This window comes from Anas acuta, chromosome 14 (genome assembly GCF_963932015.1).
Source record: "Anas acuta chromosome 14, bAnaAcu1.1, whole genome shotgun sequence".
NCBI classification, from domain to species: domain Eukaryota; kingdom Metazoa; phylum Chordata; class Aves; order Anseriformes; family Anatidae; genus Anas; species Anas acuta.
Window position 1 is genome coordinate 18,333,136 of NC_088992.1, and position 22,749 is coordinate 18,355,884.

The 22,749-nt window shown below is 37.1% G+C and overlaps 1 long non-coding RNA gene across 1 annotated transcript; it reads left to right on the forward strand.

The window, feature by feature from the left end:
* Window positions 1–10,459: 10,459 nt before the first annotated feature.
* On the forward strand, window positions 10,460–20,467 carry LOC137864480 (uncharacterized). Its single transcript, XR_011101516.1, has 2 exons — window positions 10,460–11,108; window positions 17,649–20,467. It is a non-coding gene; the product is annotated as an uncharacterized lncRNA (long non-coding RNA).
* The last annotated feature ends 2,282 nt before the right edge of the window (window positions 20,468–22,749 follow it).

The following is a 22,749-nucleotide window of genomic DNA, read 5'->3' on the forward strand; positions in this document are numbered from 1 at the left end:
GATTAGGAACAGAATTCACATGTAAAACTATAACAGTGTTTGATTAAATATTATATGAACACAAAAAGATTTGAATTTAGTGCTTCTAACATCAAAAATTCAGAAATAGATTTTGTGTGTGTGTGGTACTGCCCAGAGAAGATTACGCTGGGAACACTACCAAATACTAATGAAGATGTATAATGTTGTTAGCATAGTCATTATTGGTACAATGACCTTTGAAATGAACTGTTTCTTGGCCGGAAAGGTTCTGAAGATGAGGTAGTGCTAGAACAGTACATGCATTTAAAATGAGAAGGAAGTGTTGGACATTTTGAATTTTTGTAGAGCAATCTTCTATGTAATGTGTTATGATATACATTAGACTTCGTAGTTTTCCTAAAAAGATACGAACTTATTGAAAATATCAGATAACCGCTAGAATGATGATCACAGAATCACAGAACTGAAGTTGTTAGAAGGGATCTCGAAAGATCATTGGGTCCAACCCCCCTGCCAAAGCAGGTTCCTCAGAGGAGGCTACACAGGCAGGCATCCAGACGGCCCTTGAATATCTCTAGAGAAGACTCCACAACCTCCATGGGCAGCCTGTCCCAGTGCTCCGTCACCCTCACCATGAAGAACTTCTTTCGCATGTTGGTGCGGAACTTCCTGTTCTCCATTTTGTGGCCATTGCCCCTTGTCCTGTCCCCACAAACCACTGAAAAGAGGTTGGCCAAATCCCTCTGTCTCCCACACCTCGGGTATTTGTACACACTGATGAGATCCCCCCTCAGTCTTCTTTTCTCCAGGCTGAACAGACCCAGGTCTCTCAGCCTTTCCTCATAACGAAGATGCTCCAGGCCCCGTATTGTCTTTGTGGCCCTCCACTGGACTCCCTCCAGGAGATCCCTGTCTTTTTTTGTACCGGGGAGCCCAGAACTGGGCACAGTACTCCAGGTGAGGCCTGACCAGGGCAGAGCAGAGCGGGAGGATCACCTCCCTTGACCTGCTGGCCACGCTCCTTTTAATGCACGCCAGGATCCCATTGGCCCTCTTGGCCACCAGGGCACACTGCTGGCTCATGGTCAAGCTGTCGTCCACCAGGACCCCCAGGTCCTTCTCCTCAGAGCTCCTCTCCAGCAGGTCGTCCCCCAGCCTGTACTGATACATGTGGTTGTTCCTTCCCAGGTGCAGGACTCTACACTTGCTCTTGTTAAACCTCATTTGGTTTCTTCCTGCCCATCTCTCCAGCCTGTCCAGGTCTCACTGAATGGCAGCACAGCCTTCTGGCATGTCAGCCACTCCTCCCAGCTTTGTGTCATCAGCATGCTTGCTGAGGGCAGACACTATTCCCTCATCAAGGTCATGGATGAAGATGTTGAACAAGACTGGACCCAGAACCGACCCCTGGGGAACACCGCTAGTCACAGGTCTCTAGCCGGACTCTGCTCTGCTGATCACCACCCTAATAATAATGATAAGCTTTTAGGTTTACATATCATTTATCATAAAATCTTTATACTGTACCAGAAAATATTATAGGAAACTTGCTGTGAAATGAAGACTAATTTTTCTGATATATGATCTATGACAACATAGATTTGCATGGATTAGAAGAAAGTGCCAAAGTGGTGATATTTTGCATGTACACAGAAGTGTCTAAACTAGATTTTATGTGCAAAATTAACCTGAGATTCGCAGAAGTCTTGGGAAGAGTTTAAAGCATGTGTTTCTTGTTCTTAATTCTTTTAAAAAATATAAAAAAAAGTTAGTACTAAAAAGACCCCACTCCTTCCATCCCCCCTTTAAGGAGTTTTCAAACACTCAGACATGCTTATTCTTTGGGAATCTCCTGAACAGATCTTTCAAGCACTATTAACTGAGCAGAAAATAGAAATTGTGGCAGTGCTAGGCAGGCGACATAGCAAAACCTGTAACAGATCCAACAGCATGGAACTTTGAAAATAATCTTTGATTAAGAGGTTAATAGGATTTATGAACCCTTGTAACTTGAATTCTTGTAACGATTCCCATTATAAGTAGCACAGACATACATCAAATGCTTCAGGGGCTGATTTTGTTTGTGTGACGTGTGGAAAGCAAACTCCACCATCAGTAAGATTGTAAAGCAGGTATGTTTATTCAGCATGGGGTGGCATGGGGGGTAGTCCCACCAGTCGTGTGCACCCCAATGTGGCACTTGCCTTGGTTTTATGTGGTGAAGAGTTACATATGCATGAAGTTTCTCGAGACGCCTATACGTATGCATGACCTATCCCCACTTTGTATTAAAATTAGTTGCAGGGAGTCATTTTCATAGATTCCTCCTATCCACACTTGAGCAGTGTTTTCTGGTAGTGGTCACCGGGGGTCATAGGGATGAAGATTAGTGAGTCTTCCTCATCACCACTGGTTGACCTCTCATCTCAGCGCAGACTCATAAGCTTCTCAGCTTCTGCTTAAACTGCAGATTCGGCTCCAGTTGGTTCTTGAAATGTGTTTCCTGTTTGCTATCAGGAAATGTTTTTTGTGAGGAATCCCCAAATTTCCTGCCTCAGTTTCTTTGCACAATAGGTAGCGGAAGATATAGCATGTGTCCCTTACTTGTCTTATCTACTGAAATCCTTTTGGCTTCCTTTCACATGCTCATTAGCCTATCTTATCTACTAAAATTCTTTCAGCCTCCTCTCATGTGATTGTCCAAAAGTTTACAAGCTTATCCAGGGCACGTGCACATCTTTTGAACTGGAGATTGGGACTTAAAATCTTCAAGAATGTTTCTCTAGAGATTTCTGGCACTTCTAGTTTGGGTCAATACTTCTGTCTTACCCTGACTGTAGCCCTGCCACTCATCTTGGAGGGTTAAAGTACAAAGGAGGGTTTAGATGAAAATGCCCCCCACCAGCCAACAAAATGAAAACATTCAGAATAGCTGAATAAATCTTCAGAATCCACAGTACAAGTAATTCAGAGTTGTTTTAAAAAATAAACAAAATACTTGCACACACAGTGCAGAACTTGTACAGACAGTTCTCCTTTATTCTCATGAGTAATGTAGCATTTGTGCATAGATAGAAAATGCACAAAAGTTTAATTCTGCAGTGTTCTGTGTCTAATGCTCTAATAATGCAGAATGGATTATATTCCTGTGTGATTTCTCACATATTCAGCTCTGGTCCTAAGCAAACGTAAGATGGAGTTTCAGGCAAAATATTGATATTCTAGCTTCTTGATGGAAGTATGCACATGCTAGATAGAAGATTGCTATGCAGAAGTTCTGCATCCACTAAAGCATCAGACTGCAGCATTTTATTAAATGCAAATAGATAAAGTAGAAACTGTAAATTGATTGGCTTTGGTGTGCTTCAGAGGAGGGCAGGGGAAGATTGCTTGCTGATGGTGGCAGTGGTGGGGGAAATAGCTAACTTGTATTCAGAGGGGATTCTTTGTATTGATCAGTGGCTAGTTATACTGCAATGGAAGTAAGTGTTTTGAATTGGGGCCAGTAGATCAAGGCAGACAGCCAGATCTCTAATAAATAGCTTCATAAATGGTGCTGGGTAAATGAAATGATTTGAAATCTCTGCAAATGATGCCTTTCACATCCAGATTATAAGGAAAATACGCTTTTACATTCTCAGATATGTGTTTTAAAGATATAAAATCCTTGCTGCTCTTGGCTGTGATGTATATATTTTGTAGGAAACAGAAGGAAAAGCACAAAAGGAGGATCTATGTTTTCACCATAATCTATTTGCAGTAAGGATGCTTTGGTGCACAGATCTTGAATTCTTTCTGTCAGGAGCTACTTGAAAGCAAGTAGTACCTTGGACAACTTGAATGTATCAGTCATGTTTTGTGATAGCTGTATCTTAAAAAGGTGTAGTGTTTCTTCTCATGGAAGTTCAGAAGTGATGCTAACTTTATTTAAATACCTCAGGAAAAATAGTACTTGTGGAAATATGGGGGAGAATGCTGCCCAGAGAAGGCTGGGGGTGTCACTAGAGCTCAGAGAAAAGACATGCAGAGTATTTGTCAAAAAAGCTCTTTTTTGAATCTATAAGGTGGAGAGCAAATTCTGGAGGCAGTGTGGAAAAACACTAGAAATCAACACCGAAGGAACAAGCATTTATCATTTAGTTTTCAATGCAAACCACTAAAGGATTGCCCATCCCTGAAGTGAATAACTATCTGTTCTGCAACAATGGTTTCCTCTAACATTCGTATCTCGCTCAAGGCTAATCAGGGGAAGCTTTATAAATTGTTGAAGTCACTTTATAGCATATTTAGAGCTCATTTCACAGCAGTTTAAGGGGCTACACTGATGCTAATGACCTTCTGTGTTTCTTAAGCATTTATGATTTTAAAAATGATAAATTGTAACATTTTAGAGTTATTTCTAGAAATAACACGGTAAATCTAATCATTATATAATCGTTACCAGATAAAAAATCCCAGTGCTGTAAAGGCCCGTTTTCCAGTACCGCCCAACGTTTCATATATTTGGGAGAGTGTTTCATGCTAAAAACTCCATGAGAAATGCAACATGTCAAAATATTTGAGGCCTGAAATCCTGATCAGGACAGAAGAACTTCATTGGTTTGTGACAGCAGCTCTTCTGTTTTGCTAAGCTGATAAGCTGTAATAGGTTATAATTTCTTTGGTCTCTTTAGCCACCTGAAATTAAGAGCAATTAACCAGAAGACAGCTCCTTGCTTTCTGCCCACTTTTAATATAGCTTGTTATAACTCCGTGTTCAACTATCAAAACCATTTAGGAAGGAGCAGTGCTGAACAATCCAGAAATCCAAGTCATTTATAAAACACTCATGCTATATGAGGAGATAAAGTTAGCCTAGATCCTTTTAAAAATAATTTAGTTGCAAATTCCCATTGGCAAAACAGAAGGCAATCTCTCTGAATGATGTAAAACCTTGTTATTGAAGCAACAGTTCCATCTCTGAAGATATTTACGTACTTTCAAGCATTAACTGTCTGTATGTGTAAGTGATGTCCCCAATAACACTAGTGAACCAGGCCTCTCACTGTTTCTGTTGGAGAGGAGTGAAGCACAGTGGGGTTTTATTGATTAGGTTAATTGGTTGTTGCCTTGTTTGACCCATCTGTGACTTGCTGGGATCTGCCTGGTTGCTGCAGATTCTCATTCAAGACCTCAAATGCCTTAAATTCTTGATAAAGTAACTGCATCTGTGGCATTTCTCTTAAATGCCAAGTTAGTCCATGTAGTTATACTTTTCCCTAACCACCACAGGGTGTGTGGAGGTAAAGGATGAAAGTAGAGACCCTTATAAGACCCAATGACCAGTGCGCAGAACGTCTGCTAAGTCTCTTCAGACACCGTGAAAAATTCAGAGATGCTCATTTTTGGATTGTGATTACTGTCGATTCACTTTTTCCTGACATGTAAATGTGTATACACTTTTTCTTGATGACAGGTATTAGTAGTTCATTCATTTTCTTTTTTTTTTTTTTTTTTTTTTTAATTTATTTCTACATAGCAATCTTTTAGCCTTATTATCTGTAAAATACTATGAATGTTCTGCATTCTCAGTACCGCTTACTAATCCTTGAACACTGAGTTTGGAGCTGCACAGTAGAAACCTTGAGTTTATCAAGGATCTAACCCGAAAGTTGTAGTTAATGTCCACTGAGTCAAAATGTAACATTTCACATAAATACTGGCCTAATAAATTTTCTTTTCTGTATGTGTGGGTTATAACATAATGTAGCTGGATTTTTTATTTTTTAACATTTGCGTTGATACGAGAATTGGGTTCTGTTCACCACCGTGGTGGCAACGTGCCTAATAGGGTAGTGCTGGGTTTGATTGAATAAATGTATTGAATAATACTGGGATGGCAAATAATACAATTCTCCAGGTCTGCAGCTGTTTCAGCTATGGCGCTTATTAGAATTTCTAGTTGCATTCATGTCATGAACTGTATGCACAAATTATACATCCTTATGAAACAGTTAATGGTTGAGAGTATTCAAAACACTTTTTGTCTAGATCATGACATCACAGCCACTTCCCATTTCAGCAGGTCCACAGTAGTTAATTGTATCACACTGTTACTAAATATGCATGAATTTCTGGTAGATTATTCCACGTACAAGATGTATGTTAATTCACTACTTGCAGTTTATTAGACTATTCCATGTAAACTGTTTTGAGCAGTAAATTACAAGATTAGGGCTTTTTATGTTTAGGGATATCATTAGACATTGTGTGCTGGAAGTAGATTTGACAAATACTCTTTGCTAATGGAGTATATTTAAAGGAGAATCTGCATGAATTAATTTTAATTACTGTCACATTAAAGGATATGAAAACAACTAATGTCAAAGGTGTACCAGTGCTGTTGATTCAGTGTTATTGTGCGTGTATGATTATAGAAGCCCATTTACACAAATATTTCTTCAAATAAACAAACATGCAGACTTTCTTTTGAAATTTTCAACTATGCTGTGACCTGATTTTTTCAGTTTTTATATGTTAGAGTTCTGTAGTGAAATGTATGTACTTACGCACTAAAACAAAGCAAAACGTTGAGATGGCTGAAGCTGCTGTATGCTGCACAGTACTATGAGAATTCACAGGCTCAAGGCATGAGGAAGGCAGCCACTGCATGTGTTTGGGAGAGGAAAGTGTTCCGCAATGCTTCCTTGGAGTTTGTCATTTGTGTTTTTGTTTTGTAAAGAGAAATTTTAATGTAGCACAAGCAGTTGCATCTCAGGACCTGTCTACTAAGTAAAATACTGTCTAGTATTTTGTTTTCTAAATTACCCCAAGACTACCATTTTTAATGAGACCGTGGCAGACTAGGAAATCGGAGCTGCACCCAGCCCAATTTGCAATATTTCATAAATACTGCCTCCTAACAACTTAGCAAATACAAAAGGGAAAGTACAGCAATGGAGTAAGTTTGCTTGAGTGTCATACAGCTCAAAGAGGCTCTAATGAGCATTACAGAAATTGAGACCAACTTCCAGGCACCAACTTGCCTTTTTCCAGCAACAACATGAAGGAAGCTGCAATCCATGCAATTACTGAATGTACTGTCACCTATTGTGCCATCTCTCATTTGAAAAAGTGAAATACAGAAACCATTTCTAATACCTGCACATAGTTTGCTGTATAAATGTTTCTATTCATTTTGTTCACTTATTTTTTTAAAAGGTCCTGATAATGAGGATTTCTTAAGCTGTATGCTGCAGCCGTGCTCTGAAGTTAGAAAAAAAAAATAATTTGCCTTTATCTTATGGAACAGCAGCCTGATCTGTGGCTCAGTGATCCAGCAGAACAGAGTGGGTCCTAAGGGTGCTTACAGCTGCTGGCTCTGGAGGAATTCCTGGCTCAGAGTTAGCTGAAGTACACTCCGAGGCAGAAACTCCATTGACATTTGAAACTCTTCTTTGCATGCTTCCTTGATTCCGGGCAGTGAGTGCCCAGGACAGCTACCCTGCCATTTCATGCCTACTGCTCTGCTAGGGTCTGTAATAGGGAACAGCCCAGAACTGACACCCCCATACACACACACTGCCAGACACACATGTGCCCTGACTGGGCAAAGACTGAATGTCATTTCATGCCTGGTCTGTGTTACGGTTTGTAGTGGATGAATGATGCCGCTATATGGAGATGTCCTAAAATAAGCCTCATCGTTCCTGCTTTTTTTTTTTTTCCTTCTTTTTAGGATATCAAATTTATTTATTCTTGAACTCCATTTTCTGCCCCTTTCGTCTGCAAAGAACTGGCAAATATCTGGAATCAAATGCATACAAATAGACATTAGCAAGTGTCTGGCTCTGACAACTCCAGCATCTACTGAAGAAGGAAAAAGCTGCAACTCTGCTGTATGAACTGTTATACATGGATAGTCCCATCACAGTGCAGTAGGGAATAGTGACACGTACACAAAGACTATTACAGCCCATCATTCATTTTCCAGTAGAATAATTCATAAACATTCATAGAAGCTTAGCTCTGCCAAGCAGCAAACTTCCCATCCAACTACCTCAAAAACCTCAAGATCTTTCATTTTACATTGTAAACATTTTATTATGACACTTTTTGATTAGAATCACATAAATCTCTCAGCAGTGAATTCGTTGCATATATTTCTTGCTGAGAATGTAGCTGCGAGTAAGCGTCCTCTGATATTTTTGATATGCAATTTACTCAGGTAAGGTAGCAGAACAATAACACCACAGAAATATTGGATCAAAAATTACACAGAAGAGTATTTTTCAAAGAGAAAGAGAGCATAACACAAGAGGAGCAAATAAAGGCTTATTTGCCAGGTGTTGTTTGCAAAATGAACATTTTATTCAATATTTCCTATGAATATATACATAATTTCCTGTGAATTATGTATGCACTCCAGTGCGTTTGGGAAGATGCAAAACACTGTATAAGATGAATGGGATATATGACCTCCTGATAGTTTGTAAGGTATTGCTTTAAATGGAAAAATGAGCAATTTCATATCTGCCACTGATTATTCCTTTTCAACTCAGGTGAGCAAGAATATTGCATTTAAGGGAAGATATCTGTTTGCGTTCCCTCACTGGAGCCAGTTGCACAGTATTACAGAAAGATATATATTGGTGCACCGAAATTGAGTTTCCCTAGGCTAAAAAAAAAATAAAAATCTGTTTCCAGTAAGCTGCAACTAAAAGCAGAGTATCCCAATTTCTTTAAGAATTTCAGTGAAGGTTGGTAATTTTTAGAACTTTTACTTGTGAAAGTCAACTTATTTGACTGGTTGTGGTGGTTTTACTCAGGTGGGCAGCCGAGCTCCACCACAACCGCTCTCTCACTCCCCCTCTCCTCAAAGAGGAAGGGGGAGAAAATACAACACAGAGAACTCGAGGTTTGAGATGAGAAAGGTTTAATTAAAGGGAAAGGGAAAAGAAACAAAAGAAACAATCCATCCGCGCGGAAGCACAGAGAGAGGGAAAAAATAATTATTCTCTACTTCCCATCAATGAGCGGTGTTCGGCCACGTCCTGGGAAGCAGGGCCTCAAAATGTGTAGTTGTTGTTCAGGAGGACAGCCCCCTCCCCCACGAGAGCCCCCCCTTTTTATTGCTGAGTGTGACATCAGGTGTTATAGAATATCCCTTTGGTTGGTTTAGGTCAGCTGCCCCGGCAATGTCCCCTCCCCATCACTTGCCCACCCCCCACCTGCTGGCTCTTGGGGGCTTGGAAGGAGTCCTGATGCTGTGCCAGCACTACGCAGCAATAGACACAACACCGGAGTGATACCGGTGCTGTTCCAGCTACGAGTGTAGAGCACAGCACTGTGTGGGCTGCTGCAGGGAAAAGGTGACTCCAGCTCAGACAGACCCAACACACTGGTATTAGGATCAAATGGTGGATGCTTCTGGCAGACCAATGCCACTTGCCCCCTGGAGACAGACAGAAGTTGTGGCCATGTCAGTGAGTAGCCACATTTGTCACTGGGGCAGCTTTTCAAATGTGGTGCTCTTACACCCATGCTCACTGCTTTTTTAATCACTTTCTAACTGCTTTTCAATGTTGTACCTGAGTTTGGGGCATACGTAAAGAGAAAATACGCACTTACTTCTCATGATGCTTTCAAAATATGTGTCAGCGTCCAAGTGCAGAATTAGCTACTGCTTCGTTCTAAGACATTCATCTACTCAGTGAACCTTTACAACATACTTCAAATAACAAAGTAATTATTTTTTCTTTTAGACTCTATTTTAAACAAAAATAACTTTAAACCCCCTTTCCATTGTAATTTATGCAAATTGTAAATACTTAAATGAGTGTCTGTGCAAACTTAAGCAATGAATGTCTGAAAGTTAAGTTCATTGTTCTGTGGAAAGGAAAACTGAGAGTACAATGGTAAGAGGTATTGGCTAAAATAGATTCAAATATAGAATTTGGGAAACAGGCATTTGGAATCCCAAATGCTCTTGCTGCAGTTGTCAGAACATAAAACTGATGTGGTATTTTTTATTAATCAGTTTAATGTATAAATATATTTGATCTTGCTTCTGTCATGTAATTCACCTTACTGAGAAAAAAAATCCATACCATTCAATATCATCATTAGTTATATAGGAGACTAATTCTAGACTTCTCCAAAGTTAATACTTACCATGTTTCATAGAAAAGCTTTTTTTCTTAAAAAAAAAATAAAAAAAACACTGAAAAATCAGCTCTTGAATCTGAGTGTCCTTAACATATGTTCAAAGTGGAATTTAAGCTAAAGCAAACAAAAAAACACAACCCAACAAAGAACAGCAACAGAAAGCTTGGAGGGAACTGAAGTCATACATTTGATGTAATTAAGAACAAGAGCAGTTTCACCTGACTTCCCCTTAAAGTGCTCAGCAGGTAAGTTCCTACATGGGGGCCTTACTGCCACTGCAGTTTACAAGCATTGGCTAGAGCACTGCAACAATAATCATGATAGAAAATAAACAAGCAAACAATTGAAAAACATTCTCTGTTTTTGTTGTTGCAAGATCTTTCATTTTATAATCTTCCAATCAGAGAAAACAAATTACTGCTACAGGGATAATTAATAGTTAGACTTGAAAAATTGTTACATATTTTCAGCTAGGACAGAAACTTGTATTAACCTAATTAATTAGGATAATTAATAAGGATAATCTGTGTTCCAGCAGAAGCTCTTCATTTGAACAAAACAAGTAATTGTTGAAGTGCAGCATCCTTCCAGTAACAACACTGTGCGAGTCTATTCCTTATACTACCTGGCCACGCTGTGTGCCGCTCTTTCTGCAGGACAGCCTGCAGCATGGGCAAACCTCATGCGAGGCTGAAGGGCAACTGGAACACTGAATGCTCCCATGTGTACTGGATGTGTTTTTTTCTGGGAGGATGGAGGCTGTGATACTGGGGGCACCTGCCAGCAGAGCTGGCAGAGGAGTCACAAATGACAATAGTGACCTAGGAGCTGATTTAGCAAACCGCAGAAAACCAGGTGTGGTCTGTGCTGTTATTCCTGCCCTTTGGAAGTGGAGGGTTAATTTGCTGGAAAAAGCCTTTCTCATGCCAAGCAAAGCTGCTGTTAAAACCTGTTAAAAAGGAGGAGACTGGGAGTTCAAGGTTAGCACAAGTAATCTCTTGTCATTAGGACTAGAAAAGCAGAAGGTATTGCTAATGCCTGAGGCTGGAAGGATATGGGTATGAATGTAGATACTAAGATAGGTGTCACTATTTTAGGGGAGAGCAAAGCATGTGGAAAAAGGGCAGCAAATAACTGGAACTCTACTTAGAAATTGCTTGTAGTGTTCACTGTCTGTTATTTTTTCTGGCAAGGGCAGTTGCCTGAACAGCAATTGCTTTGCCTCCTGATTGTCCAGAGGGCAGCCCAGAGACTGGAAATAAGTGTGGGGATGACAGCAAACACTGAAGTCATTTTTTCTGAGGATGTTCAGTTGTGATTACTCCTTTGCAGGTGCATTAACAAAAATCTAAAACAATTTCTCACTTTCTTCTTGTCATCACAAGTCTCAAAAAAAGTATGTAAATCAGGTAAAAAAGTTAGACTTTTATGTTAGTTATGGAGAATTTTGAAGATATCATAAATATGGATTCAGTGACACAACCTTTTTAATTGAGTGCTCGAGAAAACATTCAGCTTCTTGCTATTGAAACTAAGTGCTTCAACTTTAAAAATAAGGTTGAAGTTCTTGCTTTACTTTCACTGTAAAGTTTGATGGTTGGAGTGAAATTTCTAGGTTGCTTTCTTTTTTGTTTATTTATTGTAACATAGATAAAGAGAATCGGTAATTTATTGTAACATAGATTACTGATTCTCTTTTGGCTCTTTTGCTTTGAGCTGTTTAGTTTATGAATCTTAATTGGAAGAGTCAAGGAGAAATAATATCAGACTCTATCAATGGAAAATTTGTATAAGAACTAAAGAGCAGCAGTGTCTGAGAGGTTTGGTTCACTTCACTAAAATTCCCTAAACTTCATTGTTGAAAGCTATCCCACATTTAGACGTAGGATGCAGTATTTTTTTTTGTTACCTGATCTTGGTCATCTGTTTTCCTAAAAATGACCTTTTCCTTCACCAGCTTATTAGATACTTAATATAGGTATTGTATAGATATAAGGTGCTCCTGAAGAGATCTAAAGTAAGCACCAGAAGAAACATTTTGAAATAGTTAGTAACTAGAAACAAAGTTTAAATTATTGCTTTTGGGTTTTGGAAGTTGCCTTTTTGGAAGTGGGTCTGAATGCAGTTTTAATAGAAAGGTGAAAATATTTTAATGTAACTAGCAAGTAATATCATGTAATTCCCATGATGAAATAGGAACTTTATATATATAAAATTCTCTTAACTTAAGTTACTATATATATATATAGTTTTTTATTATTATTATTATTTTTAATGTTATGTATATGTATATGAAAGAGTTTAAGCTAAGAGAATTTTTGATAATCATGTGTCTCAAATGATTGTAATTGCATTTAACAGAACAAACTCCTCTGGCATACTCTAGCAGCAGATGATGAAAATTAATGTAAGTAAACATATCTAAATGGCAACCCACAACTGAGGACAATTTTTTTTTTTTTTTTTTTTTTTTTTTTTTTTTTTTTTTTAGTAAATGTTAATGTCAAGACTGAAACAAAAACCTTGCTCTGATTAATCTTTTAAAGATACAGTGTGCAGTGTGGCTTATAGAGTTACATAAAATTTAACTGTGGTGATTCCTTTATTCTGAGAAAGTAATCCTGGATGCTAAGGTATAAACAGTTGTGATATACATCTGTATATCTCTATATCTCTTGGAATTGTGAATACAACTAGTACAGAATCTTTTAATGAATGAAGAAGCACTTAATGTAAAGCTGTAAGTTTCTTTAGGAATGAATAGTAAGAAACGGACCACCTGATGAGCTGCAGAGTTTTTTCGGGTTGTGCAGTTCTGTAAAAAATGAATTGATTTCAAGTCCTCAAATATTCACTAGTTGGAGGTATTGTTACTGTAAATTATGTTTAATGGTGTATTCCAACTAATATACTCTGATGATTGGAATTAATTAAGCGTTAATAGATTAATGAGCAGGGAAAATCTGTGAGGGAGAGCTGATACAGATGGACTGCAGATTTTGAACACATATTAAAAACAAAATGAAACAGATAAGAAATTACAGAGGAATCTTGCTACAGTCAAATTGATACAGGCAGGTATTAGCTGATATCCAAATAAACATCTTAAAAATATTAACACAGAAGCTGGGAAAATATTTATTTATGTAAAGATAGAATAATGTAGCTTTAAAAATGGATCTCACTTTTCTTTTCCAAAAACTTCCTAGATGTTTTTGTAAGTTTCTTATACAGTAGGAGGAGTTGTATATTCTCAGAAATTATGACCTGTTTGAGTTGTTATTATTAGGCATGGTTCACTAAAATTGTACTCTGGACAGAGAAGTATGAGCATTTGTTTTAAAACCCCTTAACACTTCTCTGTTTTTATCTACCTGTATATTATACTTTATGATGTATTCACCTTAATTTACAGCTTCATGGCATCAGGAGCTCATGGTCATTTTATAATTCTCAACTAAAATCAAATTGCCCCTTTCTCAGTCTTGTTCAACCACGAGACTCCCAGAATATGGCAAATTTGCTTCTAATTTGTCACCAACTCTTTGAATTGTGCAATTACATTTTATCTTATTTCTGTTAAAGGAAATAGCCCACTTGTTTTTCTATTGCAGTACACCCTACCACTATATCATTAGTAAATGTCACTGGGGCCTTATGGCAGTGTTGGGGTCTTTAATGAAATCCTGCTTTTAAAATTTATTCTTCATTTTAAGCATCTTTTTTTTAAATTGCTTATGCCCTCATTTATTTCTGTAGTTGTGCATAAGTTGCTTTACTACATCTCTATAACACATTTCTTTTTACATTTACATTGTGTTGTAACAGGAAAGATTTCTTAAACCTTCTGCTGTGCTGTTAGAAACAGACTCACAAGACTGAAAAAGGCCATTATGCCAATGAATACAATATTGAGCTACAATACTGTAGCTTTTAACAGAGCAAGTTATCGCACCGATACTAGAGTACCTTAGTACATGTTGCTGAAGAAGGAATTGATGTATACATAGATGGGATGATATACAGAAAAGACCATCCTCAGTAGGCAACAGACTGTTTATCTCAAAATAAAAATTATGGACAAAAAAATATTGTATGCATTTTCATTACATCAATATGTGATTGTTGCTTGCAGCTATATTTAGCTTAAATGGTTCAGACATTGCCTTTTGCCAGAGTGTTTTACTGGTGCTAAACTGTGTTAATTTACCTTTGCTGGTGTTACACACTTATCTTTTATACCATAATTAAACTCCTTAAATTATCTCCGTTATTAATAAGTGTTAGGTAACAATTTGGCAATGATTTAATAAGGAAAACTGGTCTTTGTTTTTCTCTTGTACAAATTTTTAATTTACCCAAAGCTATTTAATTATACTTTGTGTTAGTTTTGTGCTTTCTCATTTCCTTGTAGATAGAATTTTTAATGTTAGATTAGATCTACTTGTGGTGATGACAAAGATGAAATCTTGTTTGTACTGAGGTCTATCAAGGGCAAACTCTATGATTCTATTGAGGAAAGTTCCTTCTGTCTTCAGTGACTGGGATTTTGCCCTGAGTAAGAGCCTTTGGATATAAATTGCTATTACATTTTCATAGCTATTATCACATGTTATTTTTCTTCCCAAAGCAATATTAAATCAATTGGACCATTGTAAATATATGGTTTTGACTCACTTCAAAATGAAATGTTTACTTCTGTTTTCAGGCATAGTTTCAGCTGATTCCTCTTGATCATTCTGCTTTTATTCTCTAATACCTTTTCATTTTATTTTTTTTTGTGTGTGTGACATTTTACAGTCGACCTGAACCAAAAAGGTTAAAACAAAACATCCTTATGCTGTCTGTTCTGTTTTTCTAACACCTTGAAAACTAAATAAATCTGTGTGCCTATGTATACAAAGAAATTTGCTTTCTTCTTATTCCAAATTAGGAATATTGGTAGCATAGGTTTAAAGCATGTCTATAGCATTATGCACATTCTGATGGCATATGGGACAAATTGTCCCAACAACATGTGAGACAAATTTTAAGGTACCAAAATTTCATTTTACTAGTGCCAGCCTTAACTGTGTCTCTTTAAATAGCCCATTGGGAGTCCCCTTAAAGGAAAAATTTGCAGCTCTCAGCTGCTTCTGTGTATGCATAATGCAGAAAGAAATCAGATATCTCCTGTGTGCCCTGTGGCTCAGAGACTTTTCCATTCAATTAATAAGCACTGAAGTAGATGACAAGAATATTATTAAACAATTTTTCAGTAGATGAAAGGTTTTGTAGACTTATGATGTGGGTTGTCAACAGAGCCAAATATTGTTCTGAAATAATCTTTGTTTTTTATTGAGAGGGAGAAAGAACATTTTCTGCTGCGGCTATATAGCCAATGTTCCATAGTCATATACATGCAGAACTGAATATACATACACATATATATGAATCCATGCATGCTTTGCTCTTCCACAATCAGTAGTACATCACGGGTCAGCACTGGATCTGAAGTTTGCCATTACTGCTGTTTTGACCAAAGCTCTTCATTTTGTGCTCTCCATTGGAATTATTAATTCACAGAATGGAGACAGCAATGACCTGCCTCCTGAATACTGTTCTAATTTGACCAAAATATGAATCAAACGTTTAGTCACATTAACCTATTATTTCTGGAATGCGGTATTTTAAACCAAGGTCTGTTTTTATTGTAAGAATTTAACAAGTCTCACACACTTTATGGAAATTAGAAGGTTATTTTCTGTTTGCATTGTAAACTCATTTCTTTCAGGCATTGTTTTCGGCATTTTTTCTTTTTGTGTGAGGCTAAAGTTCAAACAGTAATTAATATGTAGCCTGAACCTAGGAAGGAACCAGTCTCCTAATGTGAGGGCAGCTGAAAGCCAGAAGTCTTAATAGCTTTTTCTAATTGATAATCACAATGGTGCCTGGGATAAGAAGGAAGGGGAGATGATAGAAAATAAGTAAAAAGGCAAGGCATGGAAAATGAACTGGGAGAATAGAAAGAAAGAGAAATCAAGTTTGATGCATCTTATGGGAAATTTTGTTTGCTGCTGAAGGGTTCTTTCATTGCCTGAAGAAGATGCACAAGGATTTATATGTGCTGTCTCTGAGGAAGCCAATCATCTGTGATGCCTACAGTTATCTTAATTTGGTCCACATTAGTTTGAGGTGAAAGGAACTTGCTTAGGTTCTTCTTTCTGTACTCTCTAAAGTGGTAGGTTGCATACCATAAGGATTGTTTTCATTTAAGGTTGATGCAGGAACTTTGTGTGGGAAATTCTTAAGCCATTTCCACTTGAGAAACTTATTTTAAGAGACTTTCATCAAAATAACAGAGTTGAATAAGTCCAGGAATGGGTATAAAATTTTGATAAGTCTCTAAAAAACCTCTAGAAAAATCTAATCTCAAGATTTCTGTTATTTTTCTGCCTTGGGACTCCAGATTGGGAGTAAGGGATTTATTTACTTAGTGGTGTTTTTTTTTTTTTTTTTTTTTTTTTTTTTTTTTTTTTTGTTTTGTTTCTTTATATCAGGAAGATTTCAGTTGTCTTGATAGACAGCTTTCAAACTAATAACTGCAAGTTGCAGGAATAGGATGAATCTAGGGCAAACAATGTTGGGATATAAAGTCTGATAAAGCAAGTACAAGAGGAGAAAGTTCAGCTCAATGTGATTAGTGGAACACTTGATTTTCTTACTGTTCCTTGGCATAGCTCTAACTTGGTGCTTAACACTTCTGTAGCTATAGTGCTGGTTATAGCTTTTCAGCAACAAGCACACTTGCTCATACTACTTGGATCCATCAGTCCAGCTTTCTTACTGAAAATGTAGTTGAAAGCACCTACTCTGTGCTGAAAATTTTAAACTGATCATAATGCGAGAATGTTGTCAGCTAGATTAATTTATCTTACCCAGCAACATAAAAAACAATCAATAACAAAATGCAAAATAAATGACTAGTAATAGGTGTATCTGATTGTTTAAATGAAGCATACCATATGCATTATTATGCCTAACAGCATATGTAATGTGGTTTAGATAAGGTGCTCATACTAGTTTACTAAATTATAAAGCATAGCAAAGCATCACAAGGCTATGTTACTGGACAACAGAGTCTGTCATTTTTTTAAATTGTCTTTCTCATTCATCAGTAGACTTATTGAGCTACTACTGAATTCAGCTGTGTTCACAGCACAGTGACAAAGCTGGAACATTTGCTCCCTGTGAACTCGAGGGCACTGGCCTGGATGTAGTCTTGAAATCACAAGAGTATTCAGTTTCTGTTGATTCTTATCCAAGGCAGGAAACTAAAAATCTGTAAGATAGAAACTAATCTTAAAACATATTCTCCTTAAACTTCCCTGCCTCACAGCTGGGTTTACTGGTTTCCCTGTGGTTGTCTGGAATGCCAACAGTTATAAAAGCTGGTAGTTCTTCCCTCCTTCCCTCCTTCCCTTCTTCCCTCCTTCCTTCCTTTTTACCCTACGATTACTGATGATCCTTCTTTCCTCCAGTGCTCAGGCTGGACCTACACGTGGACAAGCTGCTGAACTGCAGAAAACATTGCTGCCTTGTTACTAAGAATGTGGTTGGCTTCACGTACCATCTTTCTTGGAAGCCTATTGTCCAACTGTGGGAAGAAGAAAGGAATTTCTTGGGAGTTGCTCCCCAGGGAGAGATGGAACTAATCCACCTCCGCTGTTCTTGCAGAGTGTGCTGTTGTGAACAAAACAAGTTCTTGTTTAAACCAGAGACTAAAACAAGTTGCCAGAAGAAGTGTGACAAAGAACATATGCGTGTTAACATTTTTCTTTGCTAGAAGAAAACACACAAGATCTTTTTCATTAGTGAAACAAAGTCAGATTGCCAAGGTGAAATAATTCTGTGGGCAGTTCAGAAGCAGACAGCTACAGTTTATGAAGATCTTTGCCAATGTTAGAGACTAGAATTGGATATCCATAGCAGTCACTTTCAATTCTGTCTCACAGTTGAGAATATTGCTTGAAAAATAGGTAGATATTCCAGTCTCCCTCTCCCTCTTCCCTTTCCCACTTCATTTTTAGTCAGTGTATGTTTTAGTTACCTTAGTGTTTTGTAAATGCCTCAAAACCATGTTTTTTTTTGAGTACTAAATGTATTACAAGAAAATCAGCCAAATTATCCAGAACGAAAAGTAAAGCTGAAATTTAAAATTCTTCACATAGCCTTAAAAATCTGCTCACTGATTTTTTTATTGAGTATGTTGCTATATTGGGGAATTTGACTGCCAAAAGGGATGGTTAATGTTCTTTGGTTCAATTTTTTCAGTAATAGTCTATAATTCTAAGATTGTCTGCAAATTAACCTTGCAGATATCTGAATTGAATACAGTCCACAGTTTGAAGAATAAATGTGGTAGGAACCCTTCAAAATTACAGATTTTTTGGGGGTACACTTTTTCTTGATAGGAATCTGAGTTCTTAAATAATGCACGTTAACATTTTCTAGCTGTCTTTTAGGTTAAATTGAAACCTGGAATTGAAGCCTTTACTTGTGTTTTTATGTTCTCTAAACTATCAGTGATGTGAGAGAACCATTAGATGCTTGAATGGTTCTTTGCATTTTTTTTTTTTTATTTTCAACATGCATGTAAATGTTTATTTTCACAAATTAGCAAAATATTCCTGAAATAAATTAAGGCATTTAATGTTGGCCATGACTTTACCATTATTAATGCATGTTATTTGCATAGGAGCAGTACCAATGAGCTACAGGCATGGCCTATGCTTTATACAGACTTAGAAATAGAAAAGTTGACACATTATATAGTCTTTACAATTAGAAAAGTGATGATAGTCAACAGGTCACAATTACAGTTAGGAAAGTGATGAGAGTCAACAAAGAGGAAGGAAAAATGAGAGACTGATACCATTTTTACAGTATGGTGAGCCATGTCTTCAAAACACCACCTGCTCACCTGGCCGATGTATTGTTTTTGAGAAAGCTAGAAGAAAAAGTAGCTTTTCAGAGACAGATATGAAAAAGTAGGCTTCTGGTTATATTAAGGCAGCTCCTTGAATCATGAAGCACATGAAAACTCCATTCCATCTGAAATTATTCATCTGAAAATTTACTGAGCAGGGAGTTGGTTCCGTTGGCTGTTCTGAGTCTGTCTTGCCAGTGAGTCTTTTCAGTGACCTCTTCCAGCTGAAGGAAAAAAGATCTTTAACTTTCATGTAGAGATGATGTTTTGTCACTTTAACAGAGGTCTCAGTTACAGTAGTCTTACACTGAAGGCACTCTGTTGAATTGCACAACATTAAACATGGTGAGAACAGGGTGAGAAGAAAATTAGGTTCTTTCTGACACCAAGTGTGTAGATGGAACACATGGACTTTGATGTGAAGGCCTGACACACAAAATAGATCCCTCTAACTTCACTTGAAAAGAATATGGTTTTATGTAAAGTAAATTTGCCAGCATTGTGCTATTTGCAGATGTGGGAGACAATATATGTCTTAATATCATCAGTGCTTTAATTACCTCTGTAAGCATGATGTATTGTGGCATTTCTGGTTGAAGTCCTAATTAGTCTTCACTATCTAATGAGCATATGAAGGTTTGGCTTTTTATCTTATTCATTATTATGAATGATAGGGCAACTGTTTAAAACCTCCAGTTTTACACTGAGACATGATTATTTATGAAAAGGCCTTGCCCTAGAAATGGAAATAATGATAATTATATTTAATCTTTTCATGGTTTATGCATTTTTTTTTGCAGTGAAGCAGATGCCTATAGGACACTAATTACCAAGAGGGGAACTACCAGACAGGCTTATTTTACTAACGCATGAACCCAAATTCACATATTTTATATATCCCTGCTACCATTAATATTCTTAATGTATGTACTTTTCATGTGCTTGACTTCATGTCATATGCATATGTTATAAGCACATTTATTGCTCAGTTTTAACAGCTTATGAAGGTTGACAGGATGACCACATAAACCTGCCTGTTTAGCACTTCCAATTGCAGCTGCTGCTGCTGTTTTGCACTGATAAGGGCATGGAGACTGCTCAGTATTAAGTATGCCTCCAAAACATGTGCAAAGGTAGCACAAATGCAACTGTTGGGTTTACACCCACCAGTAGCTGGCAACATTGTGATGCTTTCTGTGCCTGCCTGAGAAAATGTGATTTTATTTTTTTTGCAATTTCATGATCATCTGATTTATCTATTGCTGAAATGGACTTGAAAAAAATGCAAACTGCTTTGTGGGACATGGCTATCTTTTTGAAGAAGACGTTTTTATAGTTTGTGAAGTTTAAATAAAGTTTTAACCAAGTTGATGATCATATCTTTTTGCTCTCTAAAGGAAGGATAGTGAAATGGTCATGTTACAGGTTATGGCGACACTGGGGAGCTGCATAGTTTTACAGTGTTTCTTTCTTCACAGCATTCTTATATGTGAGTCATTGCTAGGTGCACCTTACCAGTGCATAGGCAATTGCTTTGTGCTGTGGGAGCTTAGGCACCAGGCTGTAGTGCACAGCAAAATAGAAGCCAGCAGTATGCGAAGGAAGTCTATGTTCCCCTTCTATTCCCAGTGAGACAGTGGTCTTATCCCAGAAATGTCACCTTGCTTCGTGACAAAGAAAGAATTGCAGTTTTCATTGTAGTATTTGAATGATGACTGGGTACACATTTGGAAAGTGATGAATAATACAGCACAGATAACATTTAATAACATCTCTTGCCAGCTGCCATCCCATAATTCAACATCTTGAAAAGTGATTTTTATTTTGATTTCACTATAAATCTTTATGTCTGTCTATCTCCATTGTTGGCAAGACAAGGAGGTAACAAATGAGTGAAGAGCTGTTCTGATTTAATCTTAGGTAACTGTGGGTGTCAATTCACAAGTTTAAGACAGTGTCGATGGATCACTTTGCTCATGGAGAGCATGCAGATAATAAAATGGAAAGCAAGAGACCAAGAGCAGAAAACAAGAATATGCAGATAAAAACGCTGTTGCCATATGCCACACTTTTTGTTAACATATAGCTTTTGTAAGCAAATACAGCAGAACTTAATGCAGGGAAACTTTTGAACAATTAGTCCAGTTCCTCAGAAAAACAGGACCTTGGCAGCACAAGACAAAGTTGCTTCTCTGAGACTTTGAACCTCTCTTATATGAAATGTGTTTGAATGTCTTAAATTAAATCAAATGTATATTCTACCATGCTAACATAATTTCAGCACAGATGTAATGAGGAATCACACCATTCCCTCACAGTGATGTTGTGATCACTCCCTTTAGGATAACATTTTGCATAACTTATTACCGATTCCTACTGCCTCGATGCTCACATACATACATATACCTTGTCTTCGGACAGTTACCACCAAGCTCTACACACAGCAAGCTCATTCTTCTTTTTTCCCTGATATTCTGCAGTCTTCAGAAACTTGTAAAATGTCTTTCTTCAGTTGCTGAATTGTAGCACAACATGACTTTGGTCACCAGAGTTACAGTTCTCACTTTCAATGCTATTTAATAAAGCTGATAGAGACAAGAGTGAATGGAAGATATTATTAGAATTTTTATTTCTCCATAAACCTGAGTCACACTAAAAGGAATGCTTTGGTTATAACATTTTTATCCTCATCCATTAATAGTGTCTGTGGTAGTGTTTTAAATCCTATTTTTATGAAAGAAGTATTAGTAAGAAGAACGACTTCTTAACTAAAGAAATCTACTTCATTTTTTTAGTTATGATCTCTTCTTTCCTCACACTCCTCTTTTGTGGTTTGCTTTTTTTGATCAGCTTTTTTATATGTTTTAAATATACCTAGCTTAGTTCATCAGTTCTTTATAACAAGGCAGGAAGATGCTGTATGTGGGATACTTTTGCCATGAAAAAACCCACACTCATGACAAAATGGGGCAGTGCCTGGTAATACTGAAAGGCTAAACAGATAGTTGTAAACACAGATACCACATATTCAGTATTTGGATGGAAAGCAATCTTTTAATTCGTTATGTTTATTTTTTATTTTTTGTTGCTAATAAGAAATCTTTGGACTTGTTAATATTAGAAAAAGAGAATATTTAATGGAAAATAAAATTGTATTTTTTTTTTAAGCCTTAGCTACTTTAAAGTATTTGCACAGTTAATTCATGGATTTTATATCTGATGGTGAATTAAGGCTCAATTAAATATTTATTAGTATGCTCACAGCACACCTGAGATCCTCAGCTTTTCAGAGCTATCTTAATGAGAAAAAAGAGAATATGTATGTGTCCTAGAAACAGACATTGATCCTGCTACAATGAAGTGTATGGCATTAAGGACTGTGCAGAATTCAACTTTTCTTCTTGGGTAATGTTTCTAGATGGTTACAGTGGTTAGGCATCTCTGCTGAAACATGTCCCTGAACTGTGGAATACACTATGGAATATTCCATTAAAACAGTTTATGAGTTTGCAGTAACTTCCATGAACAAAGATAAGTAGTTTTCTACTTCTAGCTACGTGAACTGAATTAAAACTACACGCTATTGTATTTTTCCAACACTATGTGAATTGTTGAAGATGGTAATATATGCTTTTTTTTTTCCCCCAAGATTT